At 48.3% G+C, this 18,421-nt stretch overlaps 1 long non-coding RNA gene across 15 annotated transcripts in view; it reads right to left on the bottom strand.

Annotated features, from left to right (window-relative positions):
• Positions 1 to 18,421, bottom strand: part of LOC123803308 (uncharacterized) — a 279,495-nt gene that overhangs the window by 50,392 nt on the left and 210,682 nt on the right. For 14 of the 15 annotated variants that reach the window (XR_015725357.1, XR_015725359.1, XR_015725361.1 and 11 more), the window contains 3 exons: positions 10,737 to 10,945; positions 4,548 to 4,859; positions 3,678 to 3,793 (listed from right to left, as the gene is read on the bottom strand). This is a non-coding gene — a long non-coding RNA (uncharacterized LOC123803308). The remainder of the gene's footprint in view (positions 1 to 3,677; positions 3,794 to 4,547; positions 4,860 to 10,736; positions 10,946 to 18,421) is intronic. The other variant, XR_015725355.1, reaches the window with a different exon arrangement.

The raw sequence follows: 18,421 nt of genomic DNA, 5'->3' as shown, positions 1-18,421 counted from the left end.
CTTGGCATATCATGAAACAATACTCTTTTCAAATCATCTTCTCAATTCAAAATGCCCAGGCACTCGGTAAAAATAGGAAGCATTTATTTGTGGTTTCATTAGAGCTATAATCACTGCTTGTTGTAAAGCATCTACTATTGGCAGGAATTGGCCTGCAGGCTCCCATCAGATATCCGGTCCCCTCTGTTCCCGGAGTGGAGCGGCACGATTATTCGTGTGCAGCTGAAAAGACGACATCACGGCCAGCCTCTCTGCAGCTAGGTGTGGCCCTCTGGGCTCCGGCCAAGGATGTGCAAGATGAAATGTGTGGAGGCAAAGGAAGGAGGGCTTCCAGAACCACTGCTTAATAAAAGCAGAAGGGAGGGGAGTGGTGCCCTTTGTCCTCTTCCTCTTTCCTTCTCTCTGAAACATGGATGTGACATTGCAAATGCCCACGAACATTCTTGACCATGAGATGACCATGAGATGGAGGCAAATCGTGCCCTGGCTGGAGCGGTGGAACAGCAGGACAGAAGGAGCTGGGGTGCCCGGTGACCGTGCATCGGCTGCCCCAGCCCTCGGCTGCTCGTACCAGACTTCCTTAGTGAGAGAGAGAACCTTTATCTTGCTCAAGCTGCCCTTACGTGGGGCGTTAGATGCAGCCAAGCTGATTCAAACCCACGCCACGCTTTACACACGTTCTCTGCATGCAGCCAGAGGTGCGCTCAAGAACTGTGTGCTGCAGTTCTGTTCCCTATGCCCCAAAAGGCAATCCTGCCCCCTAAGGCTCCCTGTGCAGTTTAGGATGCGAAATCCATCCTGACTTTATTAAAACCCAAGGCAACAGATCCCATGCAGACTTGACTCTCACCTGCTAGAAGTTGGTCAGTATCAAAGTATCCGCGTTGGATAGTGTTTGCTCTTTCCCTTTTCCTGCAGAACTCGCGATAGAAAACTGGGAGTGAGGTGACCATGTGCCTGTGTGTGTGTGTGTAGAGTGGTGTGTGTGCACGTGAGCTCTTGTGCATGTGAGGATGGGGGTGGAGAAAGGCAGAGACAGAGGACAGAAGAAAAGTGTGAGACGCTGCCGATAAATGGAACTGAATTAGCATTTCCTTTCAAAAGCACCACGATTCTGATGAACATTTACATTGAAGCACTAACTCATCTGCCATTAAGGGCTGTTAAAACTCTAGCCACCACAGCGAAAAATGTAGTCTAACAGCTCAACTTCATATAATTTTATTATTTTCCATAAAAGGGAAATGTTAAGTGTGTAACTAAAAGGGATTGAGTTTTTATGTTTATGTAAGACTTTTCACATAATTAGAGTCACCAATCTATAAACTTCGTTTTCAACACAGCCCCAAGTTTTAGTGTAAAAAGGGTGATCACCATAATCCCAAAATACATCTAGTCAATTATGGGAAATACCCGAATAACTATGAACCTCCCAGAAAAAAAAAGTCATTTTTATATTCCTTTGATGATACACATTACTACACTCACATATTTCAAATAAGAATTGTATGAAAATGATATTATTGCAAGACTAAGACCCACTAACATGGGGAGCGTCGCTCAGAGTTAGTAATCAATTGGATCACACACTTTAGACTGAAATTCCACAGTATTTTTCAAGAGTGTTAATGGCCTCTGCCTGCAAGAGTGTCAGACCCATGTTCTTTTTTCCAAAAACCAAAATGACAATAATTAAACCAGGCAGCTGCTGCCCCCAGTAATATGACAACCTCTCCCCGCTCCCCGGAATTTGCTGGAATCACCCTGCTTGAGCTCATCTCATTCGAATTAGCGGTTCCCTCCCGGTGCCCCAGCAATCTGGGTGAGTTTCCCATCTATTAGCTGAATTATTCAGATGTTTTCCCACAATGGCACTAGCAGTGCTCATATAACTAGTTTCTAAATCAACAGTGAATTACATTATTGACAATCTGAGCAGATTAATTAAGAAATCTGTCAGGAATGACACTATGAGAGCTGGCTCCTTTTCAAGTCCGATCCTCAGTCTTCGAGACAGAATCATACCTGATGTGATTGCAGAAGCGGAAGGGCAAGCTACGACACCAAAGCTGGGTTGGGGAGACAGCCCCTCTGGGCTGACAGGAAGAGCCAGGGTGGGCTGGGGGCAGTAGGCAACGCACGCGTGTGCTCGCACGCGCGCGCACACACACGCACACACACCCCATGGGGTTACTGGCTGCCTTACATCAACGAACAAGCGAGGCTGAAAAACATGTTCTGTGCAGAGTAGACTGCACGTACGAATTGTTGTTAACCCCAGGCCCAGATTCTGGTAACAGGAAACATCATGGATATGTCAGAAGAAGCTACTTTACCTTTTGGGCTTTTGAATGCGTGTGTTGCAACATTTGGGGTCTCGATCTCCAAAAACTAAGCAGCCTGGGAAACTCCCTTTTGGCGCTCCACTATGAGAAAGCACCTTCTCTACCCATTTATTTTTTTCTCTTTATAATAGAAGTTTTGTCGACTTCCCAGTCTAACATCCAAAACCCAGCATAAAATGCAAATAAATTAATTAGTGTAACACAAGATCGGAATATCATAGTATTCTGCTGCTGCATTAGATTTAATTGATTTAATTCAAAAAAGTGTAGAGATCTCTTAGAGCAGTCACAAAACTTTCCGTACATTACATTACAGATAGTATCTACCGATATCTACCGATACTACGGTAGGTAACACATAGGATCTGAAGTCTGAAGTCCTGGATTTGACTCTGACGCCAGTCCCTGAGGAACTGTGTGGCCTTGAGCCAGTCACTTCTCCCCCAAAGCTCGGTGTTCTCACCTGCAGCGATCCCTGCCTCCCAGGCTACAGTGAGGACCAACAGGGAAAATGGGTTTAAAGGGGGTAGAGGGCCGATATTCCAAGCGCTCTTGTTACTCGACACACACCTGCAGGGGCTCACCTCGTTTCATGCTCACAACAGCATTTCCTCTGGTTTAAGAGTAAGAACACTGAGGCTCACAGACGGTACGTAAGTACTCTAAAAGTGAAAAGAAGGCTGGACCTGCACCCCGGTCTGTGGGCTCCCACGCTGAGGCCGGGTGCCCTGGGCCAATGGGTTGGAGCTGAGTTTGGTCAGGTGAGTCAGTTCTCAGAGAGGGTGGGAGGGGGCATGGTGTGGGTGCCAGGCTAGGCAGGAGGGTGTTCCGGAGCCTCCCCTAGGGAGGAAGGAGCCCAAACCAGGGGGAGACGTGCAGGTACATGGTGTGTCTGGGGACCCATGAGCACTAGTGGGGCCAGTCTAGGCCTACAGCCAAGGAGTTGGGCCAAGGGAGAAGAGTAGTCGTGATAATAATACCAATCACAGAGGTGCACACTTCTCGAGGATGAGCTCTCGGCGGGCACTGTGTGGGGTGTTGATCACACGCTCATGCCACCATGTGACAGAGGAAGACACCAAGGCTCAGAGAGGTTAAGTGACTTGAAATTGGTTGTGAAGTGGACTTGGAGAGTCTGAGGAATGAAGAGGGAACATTCCATCTTCTCAGAACTCTCCACCGAGCCCTTCCCACCCGGAAAGCAGCCTCAGGACAGCCTGAGACATTGTCAGGGGACAGTGACAGGGGAGCAGTAAGGCTGGCCCTACCTGAGGCTGTTGAACAGAAGTTGGAAGGCCCATTTTCCTGGGATGTGGCAAAAGCAGTTCTTACCTTTTGTCTCTTCCACCTCCAGATTCTGTGGTTCCATGAGGCTCAAGATTGGGTCAGGTTTGTGACCTGGTATTCTCCAAAATCCTCATTGGTCACGTCCAACCGTCTAAAAGAACCTAGGACAAAGAAGGATGGTGTTCACACACACACACACACACAGAGAGAGAGGAAGAGAGAAAAGAGTTAATATGAGTTATTTCTGCAGGGCTGGAGTCCAGAAGTAGGGTGGTTACTATTTTTTCCTTATACTCCTCTATATTTTCAAATTTTCTACAATGGCCACTTGTTACTTTGGTAATCAGAAAAAATAATCATCTTAAACAAAAATAATATGTAACTACAAATGGCTAACAGAAAGCCGTGGCTTCTGGAAGCGCACAGATGGAAACGTTTTGAGGCGTAGTGGGAAAAGTACAGATTTAGCAAGTCAAAGCCTGCCATGTCTTGACCATTACACTTAGGGCAAGTCATTTAACCTCTCCAGACCTCATTTCATCATTCACAAAATGGAGTTACAATGTTTCCTCAATAACGTCACTGGATTTCTGAAAGGGTCAAACCACTTACATATTTAAGGTGCTTCGTATAATGTAAAGGCATTCCTATTGTCATTACTCTTATCGATGGGGTACTAATGGTATTAGTATCAGTATTGGTATTATTGATATAGAGGGAAACTGGACACTCAAGAACAAAATTTTTCTTTGTATGAAAACATTAACATAGGTGATATCCACTCTTGTAGGGCTATTATATTGCAAATGAAAATAAAAAGAGCCCCTTCTATTTGTTTGAGTCTTATTGACATCACTAAGCCTATTGATACAGATTCAGGGGCTTTAAAACCAATCGGTTAAACTGAAAGCTTACCCAGGGATCTGGAGAGAAACAAAGTAGTCTTCTTACATCATTCTTCCCAGTTTTAAGATGAAAAGTTGTATATGTAACTAATGAATCGTTGAACGCTACATCAAAAGCTAACGATGTACTATGTTGGCTAACAAACATAATAAAAAAAATTAAAAGTAAAATAAAATAAAGAAAAATTTTAAAAAGAAAGAAAAAAAAAAAGCTATATATCCTTTAGCCCAGACGGGAAGGTCCTTCTGCAGTAACACAGGTCGCTGTGTGGAGGATGAAGGTCCCATGGCAGTTGTCCTTGGTCCTGACACTGACTTTGGTCTGTCCAATGAAAAAATATTCACCCTTAGCAAGTGTAACCCTTTTCAGAAAAACTACAAAACGGCCACTTTAAATAATTATGATCTTACTGCATTAAATATTATTTATACATAGCCCCACAGTATAAAATAATCTAGAAACCTACACTCCAAATTAAAGCAAAATATATTGTGCAGACTCTTTTTAATTTATAACTAGAAAAAATGGAATTGTAGTAATGGAGTCTTCCCATTTTAGTTGATTCCATAAATGAAAACAAGAGATTTGTCATTAAGTGGTATTGATGATACCCATAGTGTTCATATATTTGTCAATTTCATTAACCTTTCAGATTAGGTATTCATAATGTGTTAATGACAGCATAACACATCATTACATTATTCAATGTAATTTCATGGATATATGTATATAGTTGATCATGTTAGAATCTCTTGTCTTTACAGCTGTTAGAAAACATTATACTTTCCAAGATCATTAGGGATGTATGAATACCAAGCAGCTAAATCTACAGCTCAAATAATGGTCCCTGCTTGCCCTGAATTCTGATCAGGGCATGACTAGACAGTTTCCACCGATGAAGAGCTAAGCTTCCCGGAACGTTCTGTATAAGAACTGGAGAAACACGATGCTGACGGAGAGCTTGAGAATTTGTTTAATTAAATTCTTTGCCTTCAGATTGGCAGTGATAAACTGGATCATGGCTCAGCAAATAGTCGCTTCCCCACCCCCTTGGAAGAGAGCATACTTTCCTACCCCATGACTATGGGATTGGCCAGGTACTTGTTCTGCCAATGGGCTGTGAGGAAGCGCGATAGGAGCAACAGCTTTAAGTGTGCGTGCACTGTCGTTCTGTCCTTTTGAGCTCCTGTGCTCTGGCATGAGAAGAACATGGCCCAGATGGCAGCTTCCCATTTGTATGGGCCCCAGACTCCTAGAGCAAGAAGGCCCCAAGGCACCACCCATTCCAAACGCTCATTCCCATGTAAGGGAGCAGAAATCCAGGGCCTGAAGGGATGCATTTGGGAAGAGCCAAGAATGACATCCATACCTTTCTACTCACAGCCCTGTGCCCTTCCTTGAGGAGACGTTTCGGAAAGTAAACACAATTGGCTTAATAAAAACAAACAAGTGGGTATCTTGCATCTGTGTTGGAAAATGCAAGGAGTAGAGATGTGTTTGGTAAACCATCTAGAAAGCACTTCCAGAGTCCCTAAGTGATCAAATCTGCTCAGGCATGCTGTCCTTGCTACAGAGATGCAATTTCCTTAGAAATTATCAGGTGCTCCTTCTCTTTGAACCGAGACCCAGCAGTCAGCGCAGAGCCCTGCAAGGTTTTTATCTTGTTTCTCCCATCGGTGATTTGATTCATCACTGACAGATGCTGCCCGGATTTGTTCCTTCACTCTCCACGGTAAAAACGGAGAAGCAGCTAGTGTCGATGGGAATGGCCTTGGTACTTTGACTACCCAGTGACTTTGCTTTCACTGTGTTGGCCTGCCAGACAGGCTGTCTCAGTAAACGTGCACTCACTGAAACTACTCTCTCCGCTCTTTGCCAGGCACCTCGCTTCTGATCTTTACAACCCTCTGAGATATCCCCTGTTACAGACGAGAAAGGAAAGCTCAGAAATTGACTTTCCCAGGGTCCCAAGTCACTAAATATCTGAACAAAAATTCAAATCCAGATCTGTCTTCTAAACATTTCTCCTTTGTGCCAAAGCACAATTTTTTTTTTAATGAAAAAAACAAAACAAAACAAAACAAAACACTCTTTTTAATAACAGAAGATCAGCAATCCCAGGGAGATGTCTGGAGATGAACCCAGCTGATCTTATTTCTAAAATGCACAAATACCAGAGGGAAGTTGGTAAATCACAGCTGGGGACTCTATCTGCACTTGACTCTCTTTTCACCTACGCTGAAAAAGACCTTCCACATTTCCTCTAAAAAACAGATCAGAAGGCCCTTTGTTACACCTGAAAATCACCCAGGGCTTTGTCATCCCATCTCTGGGTCCTTAGAGCCCCACCCACAGCTGCCTAGAAGGTATCCCTTGGTTACCACGGTAAACTAAAGAGGCTAAACTTCAGACAGCTACTGAAAGTGTAAGACAGGCAGCCCTGGCTTAAATAAATAAACAAACAAACAAACAAATAAATAAGTCGCGCCCGAGATGTTCTGATAGCTGCCAGTGAAAGCAGGTTCCCTGCCGCTGAGGAGGCCGTGGGATGCGTGTCATGCTGCACTGGAAGACATGGCCAGGCTCAGCCTGATGACAGGGGTGGGCATCTAGTTAGTGACTGCAAAGCGCTCTGAAAATGAAAGAGCGTCAGAAGCCCAACAACGGTCTGGAGGGCCCTGATGCCCCCTTGGTGGCTGCCACCTCTGAGCAGTGGAAGGACCCAACCAATGCTCTCCCAAAGGAGCCACGCATGATGGCCACATCTTCATGCTGTCCTTGCATCTCATTCAACATGACCACACAATGGAGGTGGTGGAAGAAGGCACTTTTTGCATCAACTCAAAAGGAAGAACAAATACCAGTCATGCTTCCCGTTTAACGACAGGACAGAGTTTCCCTCAGCACGGGTGAATGGCGGGGCTTGACCACACGGGTCACACCTGTCAGCAGAGGTCAGTCGGACTCTGTCCAGGCTGTCTTTCTCACGGCTGCTCGCACTTGCAAGAGACAGTCCGATCACAAAGGACGTGGGCTCTCAGAGGGAGACGTGTCTGTGTCCTCAAGAGAGGAACCACAGAGAAGCCCATCAGCGTGTCCGCGGTGCAGGGCCTCCCTGCACAGTACTTCCTGCATCATGAGAGCCGCCCCTCCCCCCACCCCTGGTCTTACGCTCGATGGAAATGTCTCTCAGAGCTGGGCGGTTCTCTTCACACCTTCAAACGAAGCCAAATTCTGTTTGTCAGTTTTCTCTTCTTGTTTTGCTCATTAGGAAAGGCCTGCTGTACATGGTAACACCTGCCATAAGCTTGCTTCTTTGCTGCTTCCAGCCCCCATACCTTCCTCTCCTGGTGGAGCCCATTCTCTGTGCCTTAACATCTGTCCTTTCCTCCTTGCACCTCAAAGGCCAAACTGGAAGCTTTGTGGAGAAAAGAAGGGGCAGGTGTCCCTGGGCATTAGGGAAGAACGGAAATGTTCTTCAATGCCACGTAGAGGAGAGAACACGGGCTGTGGCATCAGACAGACCTGAGCACAACTTGGCCTCTGCTTGATCAGAAGCTCAGGTTCCTCGCTACAAACTGCCAAACAGTTAAATGAAAAGGTTTGGGCAAAGTTCTGGGTGTGTAACACCCAACACTCAACAAATGGTAACCATCACCAGATATTTTTAGAGCTGTCAAGTCAACGAGTGCAGACTTGACAAAGAGGGTAACTCAAAATGTGAACTAACATTTACTGAGTCCTTACTATGGGCCTGGCTTTGACCTTATTTCATTTAATCTGTTCAACAATCCTGTGGCATAAATGTTGTCATTATCCTCATCTTGCAGAAGATGATGTTAAGGTCCAGAGAGGTTGAGGAACCTTCCCAAGGTTGCACAGGAAGTGCTGTATGAAGGCACAGAATGAGTATAGAGGCCGCTTTCCTGAGTCCTATGATACAGTGACCCCTCCAGCGAAGCTAGTGAGTCAGAATTTCCATCTGAGAATCTATCATTCTATGACTCACTTTTGTTCTGTTTTATTTTTTTTCTCTAGGGAAGCTGGAGTAGAAGAAATTTTACAAAGGGACATGAGAGCTGGAATGGAAGCCCAGAAGCAACAGTCTGAAGGGGAAGGCATCGGCAGACTGAGAAAACCCAGGCACCAGACAACTACCTTGAGGCTTGACTTAGTTCACGTTCAAGTTGTCTAGGAAGGAGAGAACGAGGCCAGGCTTGGATCATCTGGTCTACTGGAAGATACAGTCCAGGGCGGAAATAGTGAGGGGAGGGAAAATACGAGCGGGAAGGATAAACAGCACACACAGTTGGCGTGTCACCAAGCTACAGGTTTCATCAGTCACCGAGAGACACAAAGGGTCCCCATGCCACGTGGGACATCTGGGCCATGGAGTGGCCCACCCAAGGGAGAAAAGTTGGGGAGTTGTTGCCAGGTCCCTCCCATCTCTTACACCTGCTCACAATTGCCCCACAAGCAGGGAACACCTACCCTTCCCAAGGGCCACCTCTCTGGGTAGCCCCAAAGCGTGGGCTAGTAGAGGCAGTGGTCTGAACCTCCACGCCCGTTGCAGCCACTGCCCCCACTCTGCTGGGGATGAGGGGGTCAGGGAGGGCAGAAGCCTCCTGGGGGTCCAGGAGACACGTGAGGCCTAGAGAACTCAAATGCAGGGAAAACTGTGTCCTATTCAGGGCCCTGGGGTCCCTCTGAGAAGTCAGGGCAGGCAGGGAGGCTGTGCCATGCCTCAGTCTTGGCCTAATTTGCAAGTGTGGAGGGGGGTTCAGTCCAAGCTGCCCAGAGCCGCCTGTGTCCCCAGTGCCACGGAGCTAGGCCATCAGAGCAGTGTAGCTTGTTCACATTCTCAAGGCTGAGGAAACCCAGAGCCCAGGCAAGCACCACAGGGCTGAACTGGAACCATCCTGACGCTGGTTGGGGAAGGCCATTCCTCTGAGCATCAGTGCAGAGAAGGGGGACCTGGGCCTGCAGCCATCCCTGCCTTCACTTAGCCTCACACTTCTGGCTGGGGCCTTGAACCTCTTCTGTGCAAAAACAGTCCTAACCAGGCCTTGCCAGCCTCTAGAGCCTCGGTCTCCTCGTCTGTGAAATGGGGTGAGGACTCAGGCTGCTGTGACCAGGGCTGCTGTGAGAGTCACAAGTAGGTGATGTCAGAGAAGGTGACTTGCAGGACTCTGCTTAGTGCCCGGGAGAGCCAGGTGGGCCCCGGAGACCCAGGCCTGAGAGCAGATGGTGGCCGAAGAGCTGGCTGCATGGCCTGGAGCATCCGTACTCTGTGGGAGGCCCCTGGCCGGTAGAGGGAGGTCCCGGATGCGCTGCGAGAGGGGCTGCGTATGGAGGGAGAAGGGCTCTGGGCAGCAGGGGCTGGAAGCCAGCTCTCCCTCTGCTGTCCTGAGCTGGGCTAAGCCTCGAGGAATGTGAATTACAAATTTGCTGCCGGTCATCCAGGTCAAGGTAAGGAGGTGTTTCACTCAACAATTTGTAAGCTAAATGCATAATCTTAAATATTAAGATCTTTAATACATGGGCCCCATTAGAACTCTTGCCCTGGGCGCCTGAGAATTTTCAGGGGTGTGTTCTTTTACTCCACCTCCTTCTAGTACCTTCCGCCCTCTGCGGTGACATCGTTTATCCATGGGGGCAGGAAAAACGTTGGAGCAGGCAGGAGAGGGTGGGCAGGCACCAAATTCTCCTCCAGCTTGGATATTTCTTTTCTCCCCTATCTGTCCTAACCTTCCACTCACCTTCCTAATGAAAAAATGCACTTCGAGAAGGCTGTTTTCCGAAACATACCCTGGTGTTCATCCATTCACTCCTTCATTCATTTGTTCAGGCAGTATCTGTGGATTGTCTGCTCTGTGTCGGGCATCACACCGTGGAGATACAGCACAGGACAGAGCTGGCAGGACGAGCCTCCACCCTCAAGGAGCTTAAACTCTAGCGGCACAAGACACAGCAGACCTAGGGCCACCAGCAGGGACGGTGCCCTCCCACCCGACCGCATGTGGCTTGCTCCACCGCAAAGCCCCCAGGAGGTTTGGCTTGGGCAGCAAGATGCTTGACCGTGGTCACTTAACTCCTGGAAGCCCGAGGTGGGCTGGGGCCAGAGCCCACATGCTTCCATCATCAGGCCCCTCCTGTGTCAGGGATTAAGTATCCATCCTAAGAACGACATTAACTCACCAATCTTGGCTTGAAGATACAACGCTCCTTCCTTTGGTGCAATATTGGGAGCGCAGAGCAGATGAGAGAGGAGATGAATCAAGCACCACCCACAGAGACACACTGGCATCGTGATCGATGACGGTGGAATTTTTTTTTTTTTCAAAACCAATAAACAGGAAAGGAGTTTTGGTTTTAAAAATCAACCAATTTCCTCGCTGTCGCCGTATCTAGGTTGTGTATCGAAGAAAACAAAAATAATTCTGGGCACAGAAGGGAGATGGAATATTTCTGCACTCAGCACTGGGCCAGGTTGGCTTACTCCCAGACATAAAGGATTCTGGTGTCCCTTTTTAAATAAAAATAAATAAAATAAAGCAGTTCAACCCTGATGGTGCGTGCCAACAAATGTTACATAGCAGTGGGTATTGGTGGGTGGTGTGAAACGTTTCCCAATGGCTAAGAGCACAGCAGGCCTGTTGTGAAGCGAACAGCTGGGAGGAAAACACAGGTGTGTTAACACAGGCTGGCCATTCCCACCGCCCTGCCCACTGCACCCCCACCCCGGGTGCCGGCCAGGGTCATGGGGCCACAGCTGGCTACAGAGGGGCTTGGTCCAAGAAGGCAGGCTGAGGGGACAATTTCTGCCAGGCCAATGTCCCTGCCAAGGTCACAGCCCCGCTCCCACCCAGCGCACCCTCCCCCAGCCCCCCAGGCCACTGGCTCCAGTTCCATCCATGCCCGGAGCCCAGACCAGGGCTGGGGTCAGCAGCTCTGCTATGTGACTGCTTCCTGTTGCTGAAAGGCTCACAAGCTCGTTAGGGTAAAAACACTGAATGCAGGACGTGGACACGGCTTGGTGGGGGGTTCTGGGAATTCCCATGTCCGTGCACTGGCCTGACTGTGCGGCCCGAGTGAGTCACCCTCGGTGGCGGCCGTGAACGCCTCAGAGGGCAGCAGGGGCAGTGATGCTGTGTCCCACAACCGTTTCAGCAGGGATCCTGGGCAGGTTTCCACAAGAATGTGAAGACATTCAGTAAAGAGGCGCACCTCTTCTGTGACCCTGCAGGAAGTGAGCTGTGAGCTCATTCCTCACCTCACGGAGTCACCCCCTCCCACAAAAGGGACCTTCGAATGACCTTTCATGTGCTTTATGTGTGAGGGGTGCAGAACTGTTTTCCAAATGAACTTTAGTTCAGTCAAAGGGATAAAAAGAGTTGATAGAAAGCACAAGGATCCTTGAGACCATGTTTTAACACTAAAGACCGTAATTGCATTAAATGATGCAAATGTTTACAAGACAACAAACGGTCAGCCTTGGATACTTTCACTGCTGTCCATTTGGCCTGGCCTCCGGTGAGGACCCCTTTTCTTCTCTCTGATGCAAAGTTTCTAAAGCCGCCAGATCCAGGGGTTCCACCAGGCTCCTGAATTGCCTGCAGACCCCCCTTTTTTTGGAGAGAGCACTCAGGGCCCTCGCTAAAGGCTGAAGGCTACCGTGTGGGTCACCCCCTCCAAGACACCTGTCTGTGGAAGATGAGCAGACATCATCATTCGTTTGCTTTTCCAAGGACCGGACTCCCACATCGCCATGCCCAGCTCCCCCTCTGGCTTCCTCCTGCCTGTGGTCAATGCCATGTTTCCTCAAGGGAGCCTTTGCTGAAGATGGATGGTTGGCCTGAACCCAGGCACAGAGGCGGGTGAGTGAGGTGACGGGGGCTGGAAGCAGCGGAGTGTGCCTGATGAGCAGCCACAGCCTCCTCCGGGCTGCCCAACTGGCCAGCGGCCCCTCTCCGGCCTCCCCCATGCCGCGGAGGGCTTGCGCTGGGGCGGGGGCTGGGGCTGGGAGAGAAGCCAGTGGCGGCCAGCTCCGCTTCCCATGGACTTGCTCATCCAAGGGGTGTTTCTTGAGCACCTCCCAGGGGGCCTGGGGACCCCACCAGGGTGATGCAACAATGCGGGGGGCACTGGCTGGCCCCTCTCCTCCTCACACAGGCTGGGCCAAGGATCCCGCGTGCTCTCCCAGGGGGCCCTTGAGCGCGGAGTTCCCAGGGCTCAGAGTCAGACGCACTGACACGCTGCTGAGAGAAATCCCGAGAGCGGCCGGTCGGATCAGTGAGCTACACGCATTGCAGTTTGACTTCGATTCTGAAAACCTTGCGTGCAAGTCCTCGGTGCTCAGCCGGGTGCACCAGACAGCCCCGCAGGGTGCCAAGAGAAGTCCCGAGTGCACTGGCCCCTGCTCTCGTCTCCTGCTCCCCGGCCTGGGCAGCACCCAGCAAAGGATGCAGACAGAGACCCTCTCCAGGGAGTGAAATCACGGGGTAGAGTGCATACTCCCACACGCGGCAGGCATTCAATAGGCAGCGTGATTTCAACCGCACCCTGGTCCTCCCATCCTAGCACCAGCGGGGAACAGCCAGGTATTGACATTCTGTACTTCACCAAGGGTCCCTGACCCCGGAGAAGCGAGTGTGACCGTGTCCATGTCCGCAGGGGGGAGAGGGAAAGCATGCCCGCAGTCCCTCTGGGCGCCCGCGCAGAGCCAGCCTGGCTGTGGCTCCGTGGTCGTAAATGCCCCAGACAGCTGAGGCTCTTGGCGAGGAGACACACAGGCCGTCACGAGCCCTGGAATCAGGTAGTCCATAAATGATGCATCAAGAGCAGAGCGAGCTCCAAACCATGGAGCTTCAGGCCACGGGAACATCTGTGCAGACAGGGGGACCCCGCTGTGCGGCCATCCTGCCTCACCAGGGCCCCCGCAAATACGTCTGCTCCATGGCCATGGCTCTCTGGTTGACACAGCAAAGGCATTTATTGTGACCTTCAAATATACAGCATTTTACAGAATCAAAAGTGCCACGCGATTCCCCAGTGGCGGCACAGTCAATGTGATGAAGGAAAGGAAAATCCTACCTTCAGCCCCTACAGCTGAGCCTGGTGGGACTGGCCCCCGCCTCGAGGTCAGAACAAGTCTCTGGCCGCCTGCCTGGGGTCTGGCACCTGAGGTCCAGGCTGAGCTCTCTGGGGCCAGTGTGACCATCAGAGCCTGGCTTCTCTCTCTTCGGAGGACACCATGCAGCGGAAGCTGGGAGCCCAGCATTCTTTCCCTGGAGGCCTCTCCACCTCTGGTCTCCAACATGATGGACCCCTCATTGTTCCAGCAATTTTAGCCTCAGCAAAGGGAAGGGCAAGAGCCTAGTACATGTCAAGGGGAAGGACCCTGAAAATAAGTAAACATCCTGCTTACAAACTGTGGATGCCCAGCGCGTGTTTAACGCTCCGTCTCCAGACTCTGCCTGTGAGGTGCTATGCAGGTGCTCCCCAGTCTGCTAGGAGTTCAGTGATCCAGTAGGTGAACCAGGATCCACTAGGTGAACTGTGACCTGCTAAGTGTTCAGTGACCCACTCCCTACGTGACCATGGGATCCTTCAAAGCACTACGTGCTTACAGTCATGGCAGAATGGAATCTTGCTCTACCAGCACATAAGCTGTGTGGCCTGGGCAAGTCATTCAACATCTCGTGTCTCAGTTTCCCCATCTGTAAAATGAGGGAGAAGAAACTCTACCTGACAGCACTGAGATGAGAATGAAATGAATTAACATCAATAAAGTGCTTTAAGCAAGACTGGCATAGAGGCTGCACTATACGTTTGGCTATGTTTTTGATAGTAGTTTCAGAGTAAAATGAAAGTAAATGTTTCTAAGGCATAAGTGCAGACTGCAGGACCCATTAATGCAAATTTTTTTTGAGAATGGGAGGGGGTGTACAATACTATAATATAGTAATATATTTATCAGATAAGACTCCTTCCTCCCTAAGAAGAGAGTAATAGCAAGAAAGGTAGAAACTAGTCCAAAGAACATGACTGTTTCTGTACTCAATCCTTTATGTGACTATTTGGGGTAAAATGATGTCACTCATCAAATGATTAGGCGCATATTAAAGCCCTGAAAGTTCTTCGGAAAATCCGGCATAAACACACAGAAGGTGAAGTGCCCCATGGGCCACACTAACGGGAAGAATCTTTCGGTCCTGAATTTCCTCCTATAATGATTGAAAATGCTTTTTTGTTCTGATCCCCCTTGGCCACCACTTTAAAGGTAAGATAACTGGGTCACGCATTCAACAGAAGAATGAAAGAGGCCGAGAACCAGCCAAGAGTGAAAAGAGCAGTTGGACAGCACGCATGGCCTCTCCAACCCCAAGTGATAAAAGGAGCAGAAAACAAGTTTAAAGAGGCCATTCTTCTGAGGGCCGAACACGGGAGCACTGTTTCAAAGAGGAGCGGGGTGTAGAAAAACAGTTACCAACCTGAGACCACAGAACCCAAACTGTGTTCAGAGACCTGTCTGCAATTTTAGTTGCAGGTGAAGATGGGACGCTGGAGATGGTTATCTGTTGGGAGCGTGATCAGTGGTCAACATCACAGGGCTGCACGTCCTGGGGCGTTGGGTGCAAAGAACTGCTAACCTAAGGTCACCGCAAAGTAGCCCCAGAGCACTCGGGCTGCCCCACAAGCAGAAAAGCAGAAACAGCAGTTATTGTCATGTGGTCATCCATGTGGCCACCCCAACTGCCATGCAAAAGACAGAGAGCTTGTCCACCAGCTCCGCGAGCCAAAAACTGTCCTGCAAAGTCGAGTGGCGAGGTTAGTAATCAATCCTAACAGACACAGGGCAGAAGGCAAGCCCAGCCTTCACGTTACCCAATGGTCAGCTTCCTGAAAGTGGGAACACTGGATTCTCTGTTGCTCTGTCCCCGAAATATAGCCAAATAATTTGCACAAAGTAGATGCCCAGTTAGGTTCCCTAAGTAATTCAGTAAGTGAACGAGAGGAAAGAATCTCATGCCACGTATTCAGCTAAGCTTTAGCCCCATCAATTAGAGCCACAGGTCTCAAACACTTCGATCTCCAGATCTCTTCACACTCTTAAACACCGGGATTCCAGAGGAGAGCTGTTTATGACGGTTGTCAATATTTACCACATCAGATATTAAAACTGTAGACATTGAGTCACTAGGAACTGAGAATTCAAGTTTCAACACTGAACCATGCTTTTTTTTTTTTTAAGATTCTTTTTTTAATTTGAGAGAGAGAAAGAACTAGAGAGAGAGAGAGAGCACACACAGAGGGAGAGGGAGAAGCAGACTCCCCACTGAGCAGCAAGCCCGATGCCGGACTCAATCCCAGAACCCTGAGATCACGACCTGAGCCGAAGGCAGACGCTTTACTGACTGAGCCACCCAGGCGCTTCTGAGAGGTAAAATGCTCCCCAAGTCGCAGAAGAACAGCACCTGTGGGGCACAGGAGGGAGACTGGAACAAAACTCTGGAACAGCAGAGACGGCTTTGAAGGTTAAAGCTTAGGTGTCCGCATGGAAACACACCAGTACCCCAGGAAAGGTGGCGATCACTCTGTGCTCTACCTGACGGTGCCTGAGTCTCCTGGCAGGGAGACCAGCGTGAGGGCTCCCCTCCGGTTCACAGAAGCCGCAGGAGTTGGTGAGCTCGGCTTTCCCGAGGTTAAACCGCTAGCAGAGGTTGGACAGGGATTTCAACACGGTCCTTCATAATCCCAAAATCTATGCTCCTTCCCCTGCCTCGTGCAAATTTCTGAAAACGGACCATTTCTTTACCCAGGCGCACTGGTGGCTTGGTGGCCCCCTGCCCCGATTCATCGAGCTATTTTAATCAACTATTGCTTTGGTAGTTTTCCTTCTTGACAGGAGTTTTATAAAGTGTGAACAGAGAGCGGTCGCTCAATGTTTTGAAATCAGAAACTCTATTTTCAATTTCAGATAAACGGGGCATTCTTGACCAGAGGAGAAGCCTTGTCTGGGGCTGGGATCACTGCGTACTCACTCTTGTGTCCTGGCACCTGGAGACCTTCAAAGCCTGCTTGCTGAAGAGCCTACTCAGGGAAGGTATCACATATGTAATATGTATACATAGAGATACGTTGCTTGTCTTTGATTTCAATGTATTTTCCACACTAAAGGGAAACTATCATAATCACTACTGATCTTGCAGACCAATGAGAAGAGAATAGGGACCAGGATAAAGTTTTCTTTCTCCTTTAGCTCTTTCATTTATAGCCACTGTTAGCAGGCACCATGCAGTGAGACTTTCGGTACGCCACACCCATTTTTAATACATTGGTGACCAGATCTGCTGCTTGTTGGAGAAGGAAAAAAGGCACTCACACAATCTTAAAAATTAAAAAAAAAAATTATCATTTGATCAAAACTTCTAAGATAGAAGCTTTACTGAAGAACGTCACTCCAAAACACCAGCAAGTTTCCGGAGAACTCTATGACCCATCTACTCACTGTCAGATAAAATTCTGGGTAGCAGGTGCTGCCAGGTCAGAAAGTGCACTGGAGCGGAGGTGACAGAGAAGATTAGGGTGACTTCTGGGTGTAAGACCAGAGAGGGCACAGGGCAAAATAGAACAGTCTTGGCATGTTGTAAATAAGCCATTAATTGACAACTGTGGGTTTATGTGAGTTAACATAAGCCAAGAGGACTAGGAAGAGAGCGAGCATTGGGATTCCCAAATAAACATTTGACAGGCATTTCTCGAATGTTCCAAACCCAGAAGGAAAGTAAATTGGGCCTATAGAAAAAGAGAGACTCATTGAGAAAACATCACAAAACATCAACCTCCATTTCTTCACATGGACCCCTCAGACCCCTCGCTGCTCTCCACCTTCTTATTTTAATGCCATGTTTCTTGATTCTTTTCTCTTTGATTCAGAGAGTAGCCGGGTGTAATTAATGTGTATTTTCCCACTCCCTGCCCACACGATTTTATCTCAATTTCTTCAAGGTCTCAGGATGAGATATAAGCAACTTCTTTAAAAACCAGTGTGATTTTCCCAGCCAGAGGCTCGGTGGAAATGTGTTGTCGGTTATGGATGGGGCGAGCACCTTCATTTTAGGTTCCGAGGATCCAGATCTGAACAAAGCAGAGAAGGACCTGGTCCTTGTGGAGCTTACGTTCTATTTGAAAGAGACAGATAAAGAAGAAACCAACATCAAAATACTTCAGACAGTGATAAATGTCCTAAAGAGAATAACACAGGTTAATGGGTTAGTCTATAATCATACGGGATAGATTGTTAGAACCAGAATGGTGAGGAGGAACAGGCTATGTGATGATTTGGGGTAAGAACATTCTAGAAGAAATTGAAAATACAAAAACTTGGGGGACAAGAATAAGCTTGGCATGCTCCCCACCCCAATCTAGAGGCCAGATCATATAGGGCTTTCTAGGTCACAGCAAAGAAACCCACATTTATACTGGGGGCCATGGAAGATCTAGGGAATTATCTTAAGCAAAGTAGTGATGAGGTGGGATTTACTCGTTAGAAAGTTTTGACTAATGTTTTTAAGAAATATACAACCTGGTCCCAAATTGTCCCTTATGTGGCTTTATTGCCTTATAGGTTACATGGAGATAGAGGGGAGGCTGTGAGGACAATAAGAAATTTCATTTTTAATAAATTTCTGATTCTATCCCCCCCCCCCAAATAGTTCTAGGCTCATACTCGCCTTGGCATATACTGAAAATCTGTTTGGAAGCAAACTGTTTTTAAAGTACCTTTGGTTTTAATTAGTTTAGCATTTTAATTTTAAGAAAAGATGAGAAACCTTAGTAAGAAGATTTTCCATTTGGGTGTTTAAATCTGTACCATAATG

Source organism: Ursus americanus, chromosome 7 (assembly GCF_024610735.1).
Source record: "Ursus americanus isolate L20-20 chromosome 7, mUrsAme1.1.p, whole genome shotgun sequence".
In the NCBI taxonomy this organism is placed as follows: Eukaryota; Metazoa; Chordata; class Mammalia; order Carnivora; family Ursidae; genus Ursus; species Ursus americanus.
Note: the sequence above shows the minus strand (reverse complement) of the source record. Positions and strands in the feature narration are given on the sequence as shown.